Raw genomic sequence first — 19,533 nt, forward strand, 5'->3', positions numbered from 1 at the left:
TACAATCATTAATGAACTTTTGTATATCAGTATTGAGAGGAAGACAGGTCTTCAATAATACTCGCCAATCGTTATTAGTTGGCTCGTACACATTACCATAATATCTAATAAACTGCTGACATTTGGTCAAATCTTTCCTAGGATCAGGGAAATCAGACAAAATTGAAAATGTTTCAGACCTAGTGCATGGATCATGCTTTGCTACATGTTTTAAGGGAACATCACTATTCCTGTCTGCTTTCCTATTGGGAACTGCTGTTGTGCAGACAGGATGTAAGTCTACCAAATCACTAAAACTAGTTGCTGAAATTGCTGCTGCAGTACAATGGATGTCTCCCCCTGTGTTAGCCTTTTCGTTATTCTCACCACTTTTAGCAGCTGCACCTGCTGGTGGGACCGTTCCTCTTCTTTGTCCTGAAACATTACTTTTAACGTTACTTAAAACAACATACAACTTACTAGTTACAGTTTTTACATTTTTGGTATTGGCTGTACTTCCCGCCCCAACCAAATTTATCGGGGGCGTGTTTGCGCTCAGTTAACCACGCTTTGCAACGCACACTTCCGGAATGCTGGTTTCCGGTACGCTTACTTCCGCTGAACACGTGTTTTTCCTTACACTCACTTCCGCTGTGCGTTCGCTGCTCTGCCACGTGTTACCTTCCATTTGCCACAATTTTAAACAGTCATCATGTTCAATTCTCGTTTTTGTTGATTTAATCAACCGCACTTTATCTCTAACATTATTTAACACCTCTGAGTCAAGAGTACCTATGTTTAGGAAAGGTTTCACACACTCCCGGGTCATCTTGACCCATTTGTCGCAGTATGCCGTTGCATACGCACCATATTTATTAAACATACGGAACCTTGCGGAATCAATTGGTCCTTCCTTAAGCAGCACAACATCAGCCATCTCTAGCGTTTACTTAGCACCCATTGTGAAAACAACCTATTTCTCAATGCTATGCAAAAAAAGACTTTTTACCTGTTCTCCTTTCAAACAGAACTTACTAGAGATTTTTTATCCGTGGACGGTTTCACAGGCTACGCCCACGCACCTCCTAACCCAGAAATTTCACTATGGACAACAGAAATATCAGCTCCTCGATATCCTGGCTCTCCACAAAATTCTGTTGAGTATTACTGAACTGGTAGTACCGGGGTTTTATACCCGTTTGTACCAGCGTAATTCCTCTCAGCCGTTCAACCCAAGTCACAAGCAAGGTTGTACAACCATGCGGTCCGATCGCACCGCTTAGCAATACTAACTATCGCTAAACTTTGCAATTACTCTTGGGGAGAAAGTTTCCAAAAGCTTTTTAACTGTTCTCTTTTCAAACAGGGCTTTTGCTGCCAGTATACCTGCCTTGTATACTACCTCGGTTGCAAGCCCGCCTCGTCAAGCGGCAACCGATATCCCTGTCTTTTTGACAGTAAATCAACTTTCACTTCAAAATCATACAATCACCAAACATATACACCTTAGTTTTCTGCACAGAAAATAACTTTCCCAAACAATGGCACTATCTTTTCAGAGACTTTACCAAGTGCTTACAGTATGCATATAATAACTATCAAAACGATTGTTCAACCACGTGGCAAATCTACCGGAAGTTCGCGTACGCACAGCAGGAAATACACATACGCTCAGCAATGCAATACACTTTAAAACATAAAACGACAATAAAAAGAAACATTTTTCTTTCTTGTCCCTAGATTCTAATTAGCGTTTCTTCAGTCTATGCAACAACGGACATTCGGTTTCGCAACACACAGTGAACCACAGGTATTAGACGCATTACGTTCTTTCCTGCTTTATGCGACGCGTCCGTCAATCCACCCTTTGTTGAGGAACCGAATATCGTAAGCGTTGCATACCTGCCGGTAACGTAACTCCTAACTCAAGAGCCCCCAAATTATTAAAGTAATTCTATCGTTTTAAAATAAGCATTGCCCAATCAATTGTATGTGTGTCCAAAGCACATGGTGGTTTATTTTAGCAGATGTAAATAGTCAACAATTCAATACATTATTATATTATGATACAGTACAGTACAGCACAGCCAATACCAAAAGATAAATACATACCAAATGCAATCGCTTGCGCACGCTGCGCACCCACGGGACCCGATGGACAATATTCTGTTTAGAATACTGTGTCAGAGTTGACTGAGGCCTCAGGGAGATGCAGCTAATATATATACAGTCAGTGTTTCATTGTGAACAATAGAGATGACGTAGATTGTTTCTATAGCTCCAGACGTTGGGTGGGTCCAGGCCAGACAGGTAATAGGTTGATTCAATCTAAGGAATCCAAAGGTGGGGGTCTTCTCTCCAGGGGGTCTGCTCCTTTTCATAGCCAGTATCATACAAAGGTTTACTCTCTAATATCAATAACTAAACTGCAAGACTGATATTCCTCTCTCACAGCTCAGCTGCTGATGATTAGGGCTTCAATATGATATCAGGCATGACACCTTTCCTATTACCTAAACCTTTAATAACACTACAATGTACATATAATCAACATATATAACATATATATATATATATATATATATATATATATATAGACTAATAATAAACCGAATACTATCTGCTCCTGAATTACAGTGTGACAGAACCAATATGAAATTATATAAATAACTAACTGTTGTAATGCGAGTGTGTGCGTGCGTATTTTACCGTGCGAACGCACCACCTCACGTAACACGTGGCGTACGCTTCGCAATACGCACGGCAAACCAATATTAAACCAATATACTTTCGTTCATCCAATTATACGACTTTGACAAAGCCCATACTTGATTTTTCATTCAGAACTAGCTTCTAGCTGAACTGGACTTGCTGTAGAGAAAAGAAGGGGGAAAAATGCAGCTACAGCCCCCTTACCTAAGTCTTGGAACTATAGCACACATAATACTTACCCATAACCCATCTGGCCACTTTTAGTAAAAATAAACATGGGACTCTGCACTTGTTTCCTGGGGATTTGGGAAACATTAAAGGGCTATAAACGTATATCTTGTTATAGTCACATTTTGTGAGAAATGGGGTGCAGGCTGGTTAAAAAGAACACAACCAATCGTTTCATCACAATTTGCATTTTATTTCACTTTATACATAACTTTTTAATCTGACGACATTAACTTTTATGATTTGCATGTCACACTGACTGAGTGTGGTAATGCTTTAATGCTGATAAAATGGGGCTAAATTAGTTAAAATATTGTATTTGTTTTATCTATATTCATATATACAATTGCATACATTGCCTCAATATAGAAAACAGAATTAAAAATTCAGATTGTGCTAAATATGGGAAATAATGATTAATTAAAAATAGAGTATGTAAAATACTTCTATATATTTTGTGTTGCTAGGTTTAAATGTGAATAGCTTATTTTTAATTCAGTTTCTATTTTATAATTTAAATTGCAATGCAATTCAAATGATTATTTGATTGTCTTAATCCTTAATGGTTTAAACAACTTGCCTGCAGTTCTTTTCAGGATATTCACCACTTTCCTGGTTGCTCAATAAAACTGGAAACAAGATTGAAAAATCAGTCAACCATGAAGAGATACTAATTTGACCTTTAAATTATTAAATATGTGAATACTTTCTAAAGATGATTTTTCTACCTTTTTGTGCTTTAATAATGTGAGCATTCCATCTGTTCTTGTTGGCAAGAATATGAAGTAAAAAGATGAGGATGTATGTATCCAAAGTAGTGAAGAACCCCCACTGCTAATGCTCTTGTTCATCTCCAACCTGCTGCTTTTCAGATGGGTCTCACCCTACATCTGCTACAATATTGTAGAAATTACTGTGCCCTAATATGGGTATAAACCTTTACCACAAATAAATAAGTCTTGGAAAAAGATTGATTCAAACTGACACATACTAATTTAAGTGATTATAATGACTTCATTTGAAGAAAAAGTACACCTGAGTTTCATTTAAAAAAATGTTTCTAAATTAAAAATATTATGTAGTGTGCATGTTTGATGTCACTTTTTATGCACGCTATTCTGTGAAGTTTGTGTTTTTTAGTAGAATTGTTTTAACCTGCTTATTTATATTTTAATTGGACTTTTTGCACCATACTTTTAGATGAATCATTAAGCTCTACTTGTTATTTTAGTGGCAAGCTATACATATTGTTTCTATTTATACTAATTAAAACATAACAGGAAAGTAAGTTTTAAAAAATAATTAAAGGCTTCTTTCACATTAGATAATAAAATGTTGCTTTTAAAATGACAGGTAGATTTAAAGTGTGAAATACTTATTGACAAAAAAATACAAAATAAGGAATACAAATATATTACTGTTCTTCATATAAGGCATAGAAAAATCTGTTTTACTCTCAATTTGTGCTATGAATAAACAAGTGGGTAATTTTTCCAAAGTTATTTATGTTACACAGATAAATCCCCACGGAAACAATAAGAAGTGTCAACTACTCTCTAGGCATAATATATGTATAAGTTGATCCAGTTAAAGAGGTGATACTTCTGGATCCTGTAAATACTTCTGGATAATGGCATTTGCATGTAAGTTTTTGTCTCAATGTTCATTCCTCTGGATTTTAGACCATCATATCTGTTTGTGGTAGCTAATGTAGAGTTGAACTTACTGGTCCTGATTCATCAAAGCACGTATTCTGAACGCAACCTGTGTTCAGTATTATACGCACATATTTAGGCTTTGTATACTCCTGAATTCATCAATGCATGGATTTCAAGATATTTTGCTAGATGAATTTGGTAGCAAAGCCATTTACATAAAGTAAACATTGGTGTGGCCTACCACTGCGTCTGACTGAAGAAGTAGCATGCTACCAAATACACGGCACATGTATGTTTGAGTACGTTAGGCATATGGATTGCCTGCTTGTTATTAATAGGATGCTTGAGCTTTGCAAGAGAGCTCTTAGGAGCTGATTTTGCATAATCTACCAGGGTTTTGGTTTTATTTGAATCCCACAATGTATCACAAATGAATGACCCTTCATAAAGGGGACCAATAAACATGGTCAATGATTGTGTAGGGGTTTATTAATGACATTAAAAATTATGTTTATACTTTTGTCTGTTGTATTTACAAGATTCTTTGGGGCACTATAGGTCCCAACATGGGCTTGTAGGCATGAAATTTGCTTGTACTAGTAGTACTAGTGCTACTTAATGCCAACTTGGTCAACCTAGAACCTGTACTGTACCAGGGACAATATACTTTGATGCATTATACGAGTGTTTCCCCACCCTAGTCCTCAAGTACCCCTGACAGTGCATGTTTTCCATATCTCCTTGCTGGAGCACAGGTGTATTCATTACTGACTGACACATTTTGAAAGGTCCACAGGTGGTACTAATTATTTCACTTGTGACCTGGAAAATCTGCACTGTTATGGGTACTTGAGGACTAGGGTTGGGAAACACTGCATTATACATTTAATATTACCGCACACACCGCCCAGGGGACTTAAACTAGATCCCATGGTGGCGCATGCTTTCTGTTTGAAAATATATGAATTTATGCGTGCGCGAAAGTATGAATCGTTGAATGTATTATTAGTATTATTATCGTAGATTTGTAAGGCGCCACACTGCTGCGCATTGCTGTACAGTAGGGAAAACAGTACATAACATATATAAAACATACATAAAACAGGGACGTACAAGGTAGACAAAATCAATGCAGACATGAAAACAAAGGGTATGGGGAACCCTGCTCATTAGAGAGCTTACATTCTAAATGGAAGAGGGCACGGCTGAAACAAGAGGAGCTAGTTTGGCTTAGAGTGGAGATTGGGATAATTGTGAGGGTGCATTAGTGTGTATAGTATTATCTAGGATAAGGTCACCTCTAAAAAAGAAATGTGTTTTCATAGAGTTTCTAAAGATTTAAAGCCTGTGGGAAAGTCTGATTCAGCATGGTAGGGAATTCCATAAGTAGGGAACAGCACGGTAAAAGTCTTGTAGGCGAAAATGACAGGTGGTTACTAGAGATAAGACAAGGCAAAGGTCAGAGGTAGAGATAAGAGGGTGGGAGGGAGAGTATTTTGATGTGAGATTTGAGATGAATGCAGGGGTAGTGTTGGTAAGGGTGAGTAATTTGAATTTGATTCTGGAGGACACAGAGAGCCAGTGTAGAGATTTGCAAAGTGGTGCAGTAAATGTGGAGCCGTGAGAGAGGAATATCAGTCTTGCAGCAACATTTAGGATGGATTAAAGTGTGGATATATGGGTGTCAGGAATGCCAGATAGCAGGAGGTTGCAATAGTCAAAACGGGAGATGATGGGAGAATGGATAAGAGTTTTGGCAGAATGTTGAGAAAAGGACGCATTTTGGCAATGTGGAGTCAACAGGACTGGGAGAAAGTTTGGATGTGAGAAATAAAGCAGAGGGTGGAGTCAAGGGTGTTACCAATTCAGCAAGATTGGGAGACCGAGGAAATTGTGGTGTTATTGACAGTGAGGGAGACCTGTGGGCAGATGGTGACTCTGGCATGAGGGAAAATAATACGCTCAGTTTCAGACATATTGAGCTTTAGGTAGCATTGGGACATCCGTGTGGAGATAACAGAAAGACAGTTGGTTACACAAGATAGTACAGAAGGAAAGAGGTCAGGGGAAGAGTTATAGATTTTGGTGTAATCAACATAGAGATGGTATTGAAGGCCGAATGAAACTATATGTAGTAGCTGGAGCTGCATTTTCTAGTGATGTGTTTTATTTTATAAAGAGGCAGCCTGATTAGGACAGGACAATGCAGTGATTGGAGAAAATAGTTGTTGTGGATTGGGTTAAGAGTACTTAGGTTTTGTTGTGTACCTGTATATTTGGGTACAGGGGGAAGGGCATGAGGTATGGTGAGGCTGAAGGAAAGGAGGTTGTGGTCGGAGAGTGGGGAGGCTAAATTGGAGAAACTAGAGATGGAGCAGTTGCAGGAGAATACAAAGTCATGGGAGTGCCCATCACAGTGTTTGAGATGAGGTCCACTGGGAGAGACCAAAGGAGGAAGAAAGAAGACGTTTTGTGGCAGAAGAGACAGTGGGATTATCAGTGGGAATTTTGAAATTGTCTAGTATGAGTGTAGGCAGGTCAAAGGTTAGGAAATAAGTGAGCCAAGTCGCAAAGTTGTCAAGGAATTGGGAAACTGAACCTGGGGGCGATAAATGATAGAAAAACGAAGATGGAGAGGAGAAAATAAACGTATAATGCGGGCTTCAAAGGAAGAGAATGAGAGGGAGGGTTCAGAGGCTATGACTTGGAAGGTGCAGCTTGGAGAAAGTAGAATTCCTACTCCACCACCATGTCTGTTTCCAGGTTTGGGAGTGTGACTGAGGGAAAGTCACCAATAGAAGAGAGCTGCAAGGGAGGAGAAGGTGTCAGAGGAGGTGAGCCAAGTTTCTGTAATGACGAGGAGGTTGAGGTTTTTTGGATGGATGTAAGTTTGTTAAAAAACAGATCTGCCATTCCATAGTGCACAGGAGAAGGGAAGAGAGGGTAGTGGAGATATGTGGATAAGGTTGGCAGGATTGGAAATATGGAATGGATGTAAAGGTTTGGGGTGCAGCGGGGAGTGTGAGCAGATAGTGGGGATTGTATGGGGACCAGGTTAACACAAGATATCATCAGCAGCTATGAGAAGGAGCAGGGTGAGAAAAAGGACATGCGAGCAGGATTTATGGGTGTGAGTTTGGGTGTGAGTTTTTTATGTTTATGTAGGCTGGTGAGTGTGGTGGGTGCAGGAGACAAAAATAGTTCAGACTAGACACTAGCAAGGAGAGAGGTAGTGAAGGGGAAATTATAATCGGGGAGGGAGGAATAGGATGCACGTCGACATTGTACAATAAGGGCAAGATGAGGTCGATCTCATGCACATTCTTCCAATTCAAAGTCTGGGCATTTCTTAGGTGCCTGTTTTTTAGCTGTATCACTTGCACAAGCTACAGGGCAGAAGTAAGTGCCAACTAATATTGTTCATTGATGTGTTTGCATGCCAGAACATGTGTTTGCAATTAAGAGAAATTGTAAAAATGTATTTTTGTCCAGAACATTCTGATATATGTATTTCATGTTAATAAATTGTTTTTAAAATGTGTTTTTACTAATGATTATAATATTAAGTGTTATTAATACATTTTTATGTATTCTGATGGGACTTTAGATTGCACATATGCATTGTGCGTATCCTGAAGCGCGTTCCGTCTGTCTGCCACAGCAAGTACCATATGGCCAGAGCGTATTTATACCTGTTTCAGATGGAAACATTTCTTGAGATCTGCTTGTACTTGAGTACATGCAAATTGTGTTCACATTCCATTCCAAGATGATTCAGGCCCATTTGTGCCTAAAAAGTACATGTAAAATATGTGCCGCAAAAGTGGTGCATTTATGTGTTTTTTCTGAGTTGCATATATATTAATATATGGGCAACCTATTATAGAGTGGAAATGCATCTGCTGAATATATGTTTAGAGTATATTAAGACATGTTTTAAGCTTATCATGATGTGACCGCAAACTAACTTTGCTAGTTACCATTATCAAGTTGACTGGCATTTTATTTTAGAATTAAAATAAATAAATAAACATGTGACTCTTCCCACAATACGTGACCCAAGCACTAACACTCATAGCCTGGGTTGATTGTCTCTAATGCGGGGAGATGAGCAGCATGAGGCAATGTCTCAGCCATCACCAGGCTATGTCAGGTTTGGCTTATAACACTATAACAGAGAGACCTACAACCTGGGGTCCCACCCCAAATGTAAAACTACCATAAGTGCACCTGCATTGAGGCCCACAACTGAGGGGGACTGTCTCCCTGTCAAATCTCCATGGGTATTTGTGAGTTTATCAACATTGGCCAGAATTTTTGTTATGGAGCTTACAAATGTCTGTTTATGCCATTGGTTTCCCCCTGTCATAGTTAGACACAGGTCCAGCTTATTCAGTACGACTCTAAATTCCAGAGGGAAATTTGGCCTTCAAAAAAATATGTGGACTTCCCTTCTTGAAAAATACAGCCCCATGATGAAAGCACTCCCAACATCTCTAGACAGTGGGTGCTGTGGCAACATTGTTTTTATATTAAAAATAGCAAGTGCCAGCCTACCCATTTCTGCCACATCACAGTGCCACTTGGGGGACAAAAGCCCTTGCTTATTTACACTACAAAGGTCTGTGCTGACAATCAGCAATGGCACATATCAATCTTTGCACCAGGGGGTTCAACTGCTAACACACATATCAATGCATGTCTCACAGTAAAGAAATGTGTTTTTAGTGTAAAAAATTACTAACGTCCCACTCTACATGAGGCTTATTTATGTGAACTTGTTTAATCCTTGATCATGTGATCAGCTATAGAGACAACCTTCTTGAAACAATGAAAACATTTAGAAAGATCTCTTTATGGACAGTTATGGGCAATTAAGCCATAATTATATGATAAACTATTTCCACTAAACATTGCACTCCTATTATAATGTCATATTTATATAGCTCCAATTTTCTCTCCTAATTTGTAAATAAACATGCTATATGGCAAGCAGATTGTCCATTATTAATTAAAATTTACTGAAAGTATTGCAAAAGAATTGCTATCCTATGCTGTGCTCACCTGCACTCATGTGCTTCTTTCACTGTTCATTTTCAAACTAACATTTCACATTCTAAATGAAATAAACATAGCCAAGCTAATACAGCTTGACATGTAAAAGAAAAAAAGCATTTTGAGATTGTTAAGGCAATTAGTAGACAGATTTACATTTAGCATACATTTTAGTCCTTTCCATCACATATCACGGGAGAAGCACAGTGGCTTAGTGGTTAGCACTTCTGCCTCACCGCACTGGCGTCATGTGTGGAGTTTGTACATTCTGCCAGTGTTTGCGTGAGTGTGCTCCGGTTTCCTCCCACATTCCAAAAACATACTAGTAGGTTAATTGGCTGCTATTAAATTGACCTTAGTCTCTGTTTGTGTGTGTGTGTGTGTGCGTGTGCGTGTGTGTGTGTGTGTGTGTGTGTGTGCGTGTGTGTGTGTGCGTGCGTGTGTGTTACAGCACTTCAGAATTAGCGGCAATTTTTAAATATCTGATGATGATGATGATCACGTATATATGATTAACTTTTTCCTGCCACTGATTTGTTCTGTTTGTGTTCCTCAGATGAACAGGACAAGTTATAAATTTGTTTCACATACATTAACATTGTGTATTAACATTACAATAGTAAACATAGGCTGCTAACAGTCACATTACCTAACAGAATTTTTTATATTTTTGCATAAAACTATAATACAGACAACATAATAAATTCCTGACAATATAGTTTTGCAGCAACTATGTTTTCAAAATGAAATACAACATTGTGGCAGCACAGTGGCGTAGTGGTTAGCATGTCTGCCTCACAGCACTGGGGTCATGAGTTCAATTCCCGACCATGGCCCTATCTGTGTGGAGTTTGTATGTTCTCCCTGTGTTTGCGTGGGTTTCCTCCGGGTGCTCCGGTTTCCTCCCACACTCCAAAAACATACTGGTAGGTTAATTGGCTGCAATAAAAAATTGACCCTAGTCTCTCTCTCTGTCTGTCTGTCTATGTGTGAGTGCGTGTCTATAGTAGGGAATTTAGACTGTAAGCTCCAATGGGGCAGGGACTGATGTGAATGAGTTCTCTGTACAGCGCTGCGGAATTAGTGGCACTATATAAATAAATGATGATGATGATGATGATGATGAAAGTAGACACCACATGCTATTCAACAAAATTGCTGAAGTTTTGTGACAGTGTATGTTTGTTAAGAGAATATAGATACATGTATATTGTGTTTAAAAATGGGGGTATTTCATTACTGAAAGGATTTGTACAAGCATTTCTATTGAATAACCTGGAAAAAATACTGCACACGGTTATTTAGTAACAATATATAAAGAATAAAGTTGTCTTTCTATTGACACATAATGCGAGATATGTGGCGATTTCATGTGATTTTTACCTGGTCCATGCCTGACCTCTCTCCTGCCTGTTAGTTTGGTATTGCTTCTGACCTTTATTGTTTCTTACCCGGCCTGATCGTTTGTTCCTTCTTGCACTCTAGCACTCCACAGTTCATCCATGCACCAGTCCCAGCTATGGTGATCTGTCCTTTCCTGTGACTTGTACCAACTTGTCACAGCGTTAGGCAAGGCAAAGGGCCGCAACTTAAAAACATCTCAGTGGTGAAGACCAAACCTCCTTGTAGGGGGTCCCTTGTGAAAACCAAGAGGTTTGTTTGACTCTGTGTCTCTGTTCCTGTCAGCGCTAATTCAGACTGACACCTAGGAATTAGTCATTTATCTGCACTTTGGGTTTTATCATAACTTGTTGCATATCAAGCATACTAAGAAACATATGTTCTCTCCCCTATATGCAAGGTTCAAATGCAAGGTCAAATATACAGTATTTGTATAAATTAGACCTGCAAAGAAAAGTGGGAGAAAAGTATTCACAACACCAGAGATGAAGGGATCCTCAATATCCCAAAAGGACTTACAACAAATTACATGCAAATGAAGGAACAAAGGACACGAAAATACCATAGTAACTAAACTAGGTACATTGTGAAAATACTAAACTAGGCTGTAATATCTACTAATATTTCACACATCACACTTTTCTGTCTGGCTAGTACCCAAACAATTACATTTTCTAAATACAAATCACTAGCATGGGCTATGAGAGATTATCAGCTGCAGCTATCAATCTCTTTATTTTCTTTCACAGTGGAGCACTTAGATGGGAACTGTGTGGATGAGACACCTTAAGGCTGGCACTGGACCATGCCATTAATCATAATAAAATGTTCCATCATTATTTTTCTGTTTTACAGTGTTAATAGTGTATCAAACCAGCTAAGTACTTCAAAGAAATTGGAGCACCACACCTACAAAATATTCTTTGCTCACAAAAGGAGTAATTAGGTTGCAAACAGTGTTGGTTAACAGGTCATGAGGGCATATTTAGGGAATGCCAACGCACCAAGTAATCGCTCATTCAAATTTATTATTATGATCAAGAGGATAATTATCCAATTTATTTCACTTAATTTCGGAAGATACAACCACACATATTAATACATAAATGCAATTCAGGAGAATAAAAAGCCTTGAAAAAGCGAGATTGCGAAACGCATGTCGGCATTTGATTCGCTACTACAAATTCACTGTTGCTTATCAATATAAATGATTCTTTAAATCTAATATTATAGATCTTAGAAAGGTCAGACCCCTATTTAATGCTAATGTGAATGTGAATACTATGAATGAATGAAGGGGGAATAGGGATATTATCACATTGCCTCCTGATTGAGAGCTGATTGTAGTTACCACGATAAATGAACAGTTTAGACTCCTGTGTTGTTTTGGAGGATTAGATATACCAATTAATCAATCAATCGCTAATAACAGAATAACTAATACATTTATTGTAAATGAATCAGGAATAACTACAAGCCATACTAGCAATCTTATGAATTATATCTTTTATGAGGTGTCCTTTTGATATATATTCCTTTTCTATAGTAATTGGAGTTGATTCACAGCTCAACAGTTGAAAATAAAACAAATCCCAGAGGCACAACACTGGAGGATATTTGACAGTTATTTATTTTTATACAAAGTAACGAGGCATAGCAATAGTATATTGCTATTTTTAAATCACTATTCACTTTCTAGTCACTGACTCTTTGCTCTTAATTCACTGATTATAAGCATGAATTTAGTAAGTCTTCTCAAAAATTGTTTCTAATTTATTCCAATAAAGAGAATAAATTTTAATAAGAAATAAAAGCGCAGGGTTCCCCATAAGCCCATTTTCCTCTTTTTTTCTTCTCTTGAGGTCATGAAGGCAGTCAGGATGTTTAATAGATTTATATCCCCTTCACAAATTTGGAAAATACTTTAATATAGTTTGCAAAATGTAAGGCCTCATTTAGAATTAGACATAAATACAACTTTGAGGCATACAAATCTTTTTTATTTTCCTATTCATGTGTATTGGTATGTACTTCAATTAGAGTAACACTTTTCTGGATCGGGTGAAATAAAAAAATAGTGGGGTTGGTGGTTTCGGTTTCTATTTCCCAAAACAGGAAGGTCTTGTTATTCTTGACACATTGTCTGTAGTTGCTGAAGTTAAAATAGGAATTAAGAAAAAATGATGTGACGGAAAAAATAAATATGGCTGAAAGTGTCTCTCCCAGTATCCAGGACTGTTATTTTTGGTTTCACCTCTTGATGTCTAAGTGGCTAAGTGGTTAGCACTTTTGCCTCACAGCACTGGGTTCATGAGTTCGATTCCCAACCATGGCCTTATCTGTGAGGAATTTGTATGTTCTCCCCGTGTTTGCATGGGTTTCCTCCGGGTGCTCCAGTTTCCTCACACACTTCCAAAAACATACCGGTAGGTAAATTGGCTGCTAAGAAATTTACCCTAGTCTGTCTGTCTGTGTCTGTCTGTGTGTGTGTTAGGGAATTTAGACTGTAAGCCCCAATGGGGTAGGGACTGATGTGAGTGAGTTCTCTGCAAAGCGCTGCAGAATTAGTGGCGCTGCATAAATAAATGATGATGATGATGATGATGATGATGATGATGGTGTCCCTACTCTAATATTCTCTTAAATCTGAACTTTCACTTTATATTTCCTTATTTTCACTTTTTAATTCATTACCTTTTTCTCTTTTTCCAGTGCTTTCCATCTCAGTTGAGTCCTTCAAAATCTTCACTTGTTTTATATTTCTGTTTGTTATTTATCTTTAACTGCCTTTCTTCACTTACTCTAATCTTCCTCTTGCACTGCCTCTCTCACTGCCACTCATCTTTTATTTGCCTGGCTCTCCTTACATATTCTGATTTTCTGACTCTCACCTGTTTTTCTCTGACTGAAATTCCTCTCTTGCTGAAGGACATCATTTACATATATTTATTATTTATGAGTTTTCTGTGTAACTAAAAGTTTTCTCACTTTCTCACTTATGCAACTTTTTCAGTTGCTTGAATAACTGCCACATTTCCCCATCTTTAGTCTCTTTCTTTATTCTTTTCTCTAACTGCTATATCTATCTTTGGGGCATATTCAATTAAGTCTAGACATTGCGGATACGCGTGGCTGCACGTGTAAAGTGACATTATGGTACCGCAACATCATGGATATACCTTCGTAACTCTATGGGGTGCGTAGGGAAATCCGCGATGTTGTAAAAAAATGTTGTCAGTGGGAGTGCATACCCGCATTGTTTAGATGCAATTGAAAATGCCCTCATTATTTGATTAGGTAATGGGGCTATTTTGAGTGTCATCATATTGAACATATATTTATTTGCTACTGATTTTTAGGACACTACAAATTTAATCATAGCAAGTTCTGTCATTGTATAACATTTTATAATATATTTGGAAATAGAAAAAGAGACATTCTATCTTTTGGATGAATTTACTTTGGATTTAGTTTCCACTAAGTAAGATGTTAAGTTTGAAAAAAAAAAAGTTAACTGAAATACTTTGACTTAAGTTTCATACAAAATGGCATTTTGTTTTTGAAAAAGGGTGCCTAGTTTTCATCCCTAAAGTGGGTGTTACTTCCCTGAGAATCTGCTATTGCTTTCTGCTATCAGAAGAGTCTGATTATGAGGCAAATATACAATTATTGTTAAGATTGTAATAACCATTTACGTTACCACTTACGATACCATTAATAACTAATTTCATTATCACTCACACAGGGTAGGTTCCAGTTTAAACCCAATTCTCAAAAAGATAATTCTATTTCAATATCTGCTCTATTTACTCTGATTACCACTGCATAATATAGGGCATAAGACATATCACATCATATCAAGAAAGGATTTTCACAAAGTTTCATTTAAGATAATATGTATTCTTGTTAACAATAGGTATTTTCAGTAAAATTATTGACACATATAATAACAGTGTAGAAAGCATAATACATTTTACATGAAATGCAATGCATTACCTACATCAGCTGCTTTATCTATATGCAATGTGGCTTTCTTATCTATATCACTAAGCTATCATGGTAGTATATGTATATATATATATATATATATATATATATATATATATATATATATATATCAGATTTCAGTGTATGTGTGTGTATATGTTAATTGTAAGACAGCGTCTGCACAGGAGAGCATGCACTAGGAAAGAGGTGTTAATGAAATGAGAGAGAGATGTGCACGAGACAAGATGGAGAATGGACCACATGGTAGATAGATAAAGGCATTACAATTAAAAATGGAGTCCAGACCACCTGACTCTGGCTCTACAACAAAGCAAAACTCACATGGCTCACACAGGAGTCATTTTATCCTTCCCAAAACAACACAATATTTTACTATGTATTTTCTGTAAAACTTTCCCAAAACAATCATTCTAATCTAACCAACAGACTATGCAGTCACAAACAGAGTCCTGATAGCAAACTGTATAACAGGCTTATCTTGTAACCATACACTTCCATTATAGAGTACTTGCAATCTCCATTAGCCTTTTCCATCAACTTAAAACAGCTCACACACAGTGTAACCACAAGAATTCTGTCCAAACACTGCAGATTAACACTGGGTCGGAACACTGTACATTTAAACATATTTAACTAAAAACTAACACCAAACAATTACCTATGTTGCATTTTACCACTGTAACAGTTTTATCTACTTAGCCTTATTTTGAAACTCCATGAGCATGATTTCGTGTGGTATAGGAAGAAAAGACAGAAGTCCGTAGATGTTCTCATCTCTGCAGCCAGAGCCACAAAGAAAAGTATGTGTTTATTATTGAAGAGTTCACCCCCCAAAAGGTAGGCGGTCCCAGAACATAATGTGATTGCAATTAAAAGATGTCAATTGCAAAAGGCCACTGTACTGGGAGGAAACCTAGCCAATGGTTTGTGTAGGTCATACTTCAAACCTACACAAACTGCTTTTGCTATAGAGAATTCTAATGAAGAAGGGGTCTTCTCTTCATCAGTTTTAGCTAAAAAAAAACCTTGTGAAAACAAAAGGGTAAATGCATGTCATGCAGATTCTTATGTTACTTACATATGTTACTATAATTTGCAGACCATTGAAAAGAGCTTTGATAAAAGCAAATGGATAAAACAAGATGTGTTCCAAAAATACAATGCACCGCTTGTAAAAATGCTTAGACTTCCTACACACTGACCTTCGACCAACCAGTTTTTCTACATGTGTTTTACAAGCATTTTAATTGCTAATCAAATGTATGTAATTGGTCTGACAACAGAAACTATTGTTTTATAGTTACCATACGCCCTAGTATTTTTACTAGCATTGTCTTCAGTTGCTTTCACTTTCCAGCCCCTGTTCTATCCATACGCGTTTACCATGGATAAATGCATTGAGGGTGCCCGCAGTGACTTGCATGTCTCTAAATGCTAGTGGAAACACTAGTACAAACCTATGTCCAACAAGTTTGCATTTGACATTTATTTTCACTTGTGTTTTTAGTTTTATTAGCATTTTGCAATGCAAACAAAGACTGGGGGCATTGAGCCTTAGGAAACAATCTCCTGATTTATAGTACAGAAATAAACAAGTATTGAGCATGCTTAAAGTTCAATGAAAAAAAAGCAAAGTTTTATACAGCATATTTGAATGCTGAAGTTTTTGCCAGCTGTGCTTGTATTGATTTTACATTTATCTGTTTCTTTTTGAAATATGTTGTTTTATCAAGGTTTTCTTTTTGTCCTTCACAAATTGATCATCACTTTGTTTCTGTCTCTTACTTCTAAATCCAATTGAAATGTCTCACTATATTTTCATCAGTTATGTTCTCTTTTTAAATCTTGCTAAAGATCACACTGAATATATGGCTACATATGGCAAAATCAGATTAATTAGGCAATACTATTTCATTATAAAATGAAACTATATTGACCTACTGTATATATTAAAGGATAACTAAAATGTAGTCAAAGAAAAAACACAGTGCTGAGGATGGCCAAACTTTTAAATATTAAATTACCAACACAGTGAAAATAAAATAAATATACACTTTATTATCAATACAAATATAAATATACTAACAACCACTTTATGCTGTTTGAAATATTATTAAAAAATCTGAGGATGCTTATGTATAGTAATACAGTGTTTCTGGTTTTCTGTTATCTAATGTTTTGCACGGTTTCTCTGTGTAATGTCGTTTTAACTGTCAGCTGAAAATAGGTTGGCATAAACGGATCACCAACATAGTTCACATATAATTTATACCAAAAAAGAAAAATCACCGCACCAGATAAGAGTAATTAATCAATTAACCTCCTCAAAAATTTGTACATGTAGATACCTAGCATAGAAAGGGATATCCCAGGGGGTGCACCCAACACATAATTAATACATGCTGAAGGAAAAGGAAAGATAGTATATATCAGGGACACTCCTAATCATTAATATAATAAAACCTAAATTTTATTTGATATGCATTAAAATTGGTAGGGATTAGAGCGAAATATTAAAAGAAAACATAAAGACAAACAGTGTTGTTGTGAATTAAAAATGCAAACTGAATTGTATAGCCCCAACCACTCTATTACACTGAGTAGATTATATATGCAAAAAATGGCTACAATAAACCTTAATAGGCAGCAGTAATAAATGTATGGATCTTCTGATAATAGTATAAGGTAATTGTAATAGTAGCATAAAACATTGGGAACCAACGTTATATGCTAATATTTCGCTCTAATCCCTACCAATTTTAATGCATATCAAATAAAATTTAGGTTTTATTATATTAAAGATTAGGAGTGCCCCTGATATACACTATCTTTCCTTTTCCTTCAGCATAGTTCACATATAACTTGATGTTCAATGAATATCCGTTCTCTGGTTGATTTTATTCTTTAACTTTCTGGTATTAAATAAGTCTTTCTTCAAATCATATGAATAAGCAAAACTACTAGATTGTACAGCCATGACATGACTTGAAATAAACCGGTATATAATCTATACCAATCGGTATTCTTGCTTAAGTATATGTTAAATGCAGTATTTTATTAATTAAGTCCTTATTAATTAAGTTAGCATACCTGCCAAGCTTACTCAATTTCACATAGTCAATCTCTTTCTTTTCCACACATATTTTGTCACTGCAGTAGCCTCTAATGCGATATGCGTTTTTAAGTAGTCTGAGGTGTTGGCTAAACGAGCTATGGGGAATCTGTTCAAGTATGACTATTGTCTGAGTCTAGCTCAAGTTCCAGTCCATTATCATAGCATCAACATTGCCCAGAACTTAGGGGAATTCTGAGCCAAGTACTACCAGTAGAGAGAGAGAACTGTAATTGAGAAATACACAGGCCAGAGTTCTGAGTGGAAGACTGGCGACACTCAAGTGGAGCTGCAGAGACATTGTTTACATTTATAAGCATCATAGAAATGTAGACCAAAACAATGCAGCCCATTTAGTGAGTAGGTATTTGAAGTCAGACAACTTGAGCATGATCATAGAGCATTGGTATCTGTAACTTGTCCTATCTCTAATGAGAGGGACCAATTAAAGTGGAGACTGTCCTGATGTTGAGAGAACAAAATGCCCCTTTTCACAATTTCAACCCACAGAGCCTGATGCATATATAACAGAGACTGAGCTAGCATGGAGAAACCCAGAGCAAGAGGAAGGGGCAAGCATGGTGAGCCCTTATGTACCACAAAAAAGGGGTCAATAAGTATACTGTATAAAGGAACCTTCTTGTCAATTGTGCCACTCTAGTCAAATTATAATGAAATAAAAACATTTGAACAAATAATCTCTTCAACATAATGGTACAATAAAACTATTCTGACCAGGAAATAAGGTACCTTGCCTCATGTGGCATGTAAGAAGAGTGGTAGATAGTACTCCACAAGTGCATCATCAGCTCTCACATAAATTATGCTTGTCATTAGTTTTGTTGAGCTAAACAGAGGATGGTTTGATTAGTCCAAGTTAAATCAGTGTGTCAGAGTTAAAGTGTGGGGGCAGCACCTGAATGCCCTCTCATAAATTAAAAAAACATCAAGGTATAAACAGTAATAATCCAGCATGCATAAAATCAAAGGAAAGCCACACATTGGTTGCAAAATGGTGAAATTAATATACATTTAAGGCAGACAACAAAACCATATAAGTTGTTTTTTAATTTTGCCAGTATTGGCTAAAAAGTGTTTTAGGTTGTAATCTATTGCTCCCCTTGGGAGGTGGGTATGCTGGAACATTGCCGTACTACAATTTCGTGGAGGAAGAAATTGCTGCTTCAAATATGTCCCAAAAACAAAAAGCATATTAATTATCCAATAAAATATTTAAATGTTCTCTCTCTCTCTCTCTCTCTCTCTCTCTGCATATATATATATATATATATATATATATATATACATACACACACACACACACACATTCAATATTTTGTGTACAGCACATGGGAAAAAAAAGATTCTTGTTAAAGATTG

The sequence above is a fragment of the Mixophyes fleayi genome, chromosome 1 (assembly GCF_038048845.1).
Source record: "Mixophyes fleayi isolate aMixFle1 chromosome 1, aMixFle1.hap1, whole genome shotgun sequence".
In the NCBI taxonomy this organism is placed as follows: Eukaryota; Metazoa; Chordata; class Amphibia; order Anura; family Limnodynastidae; genus Mixophyes; species Mixophyes fleayi.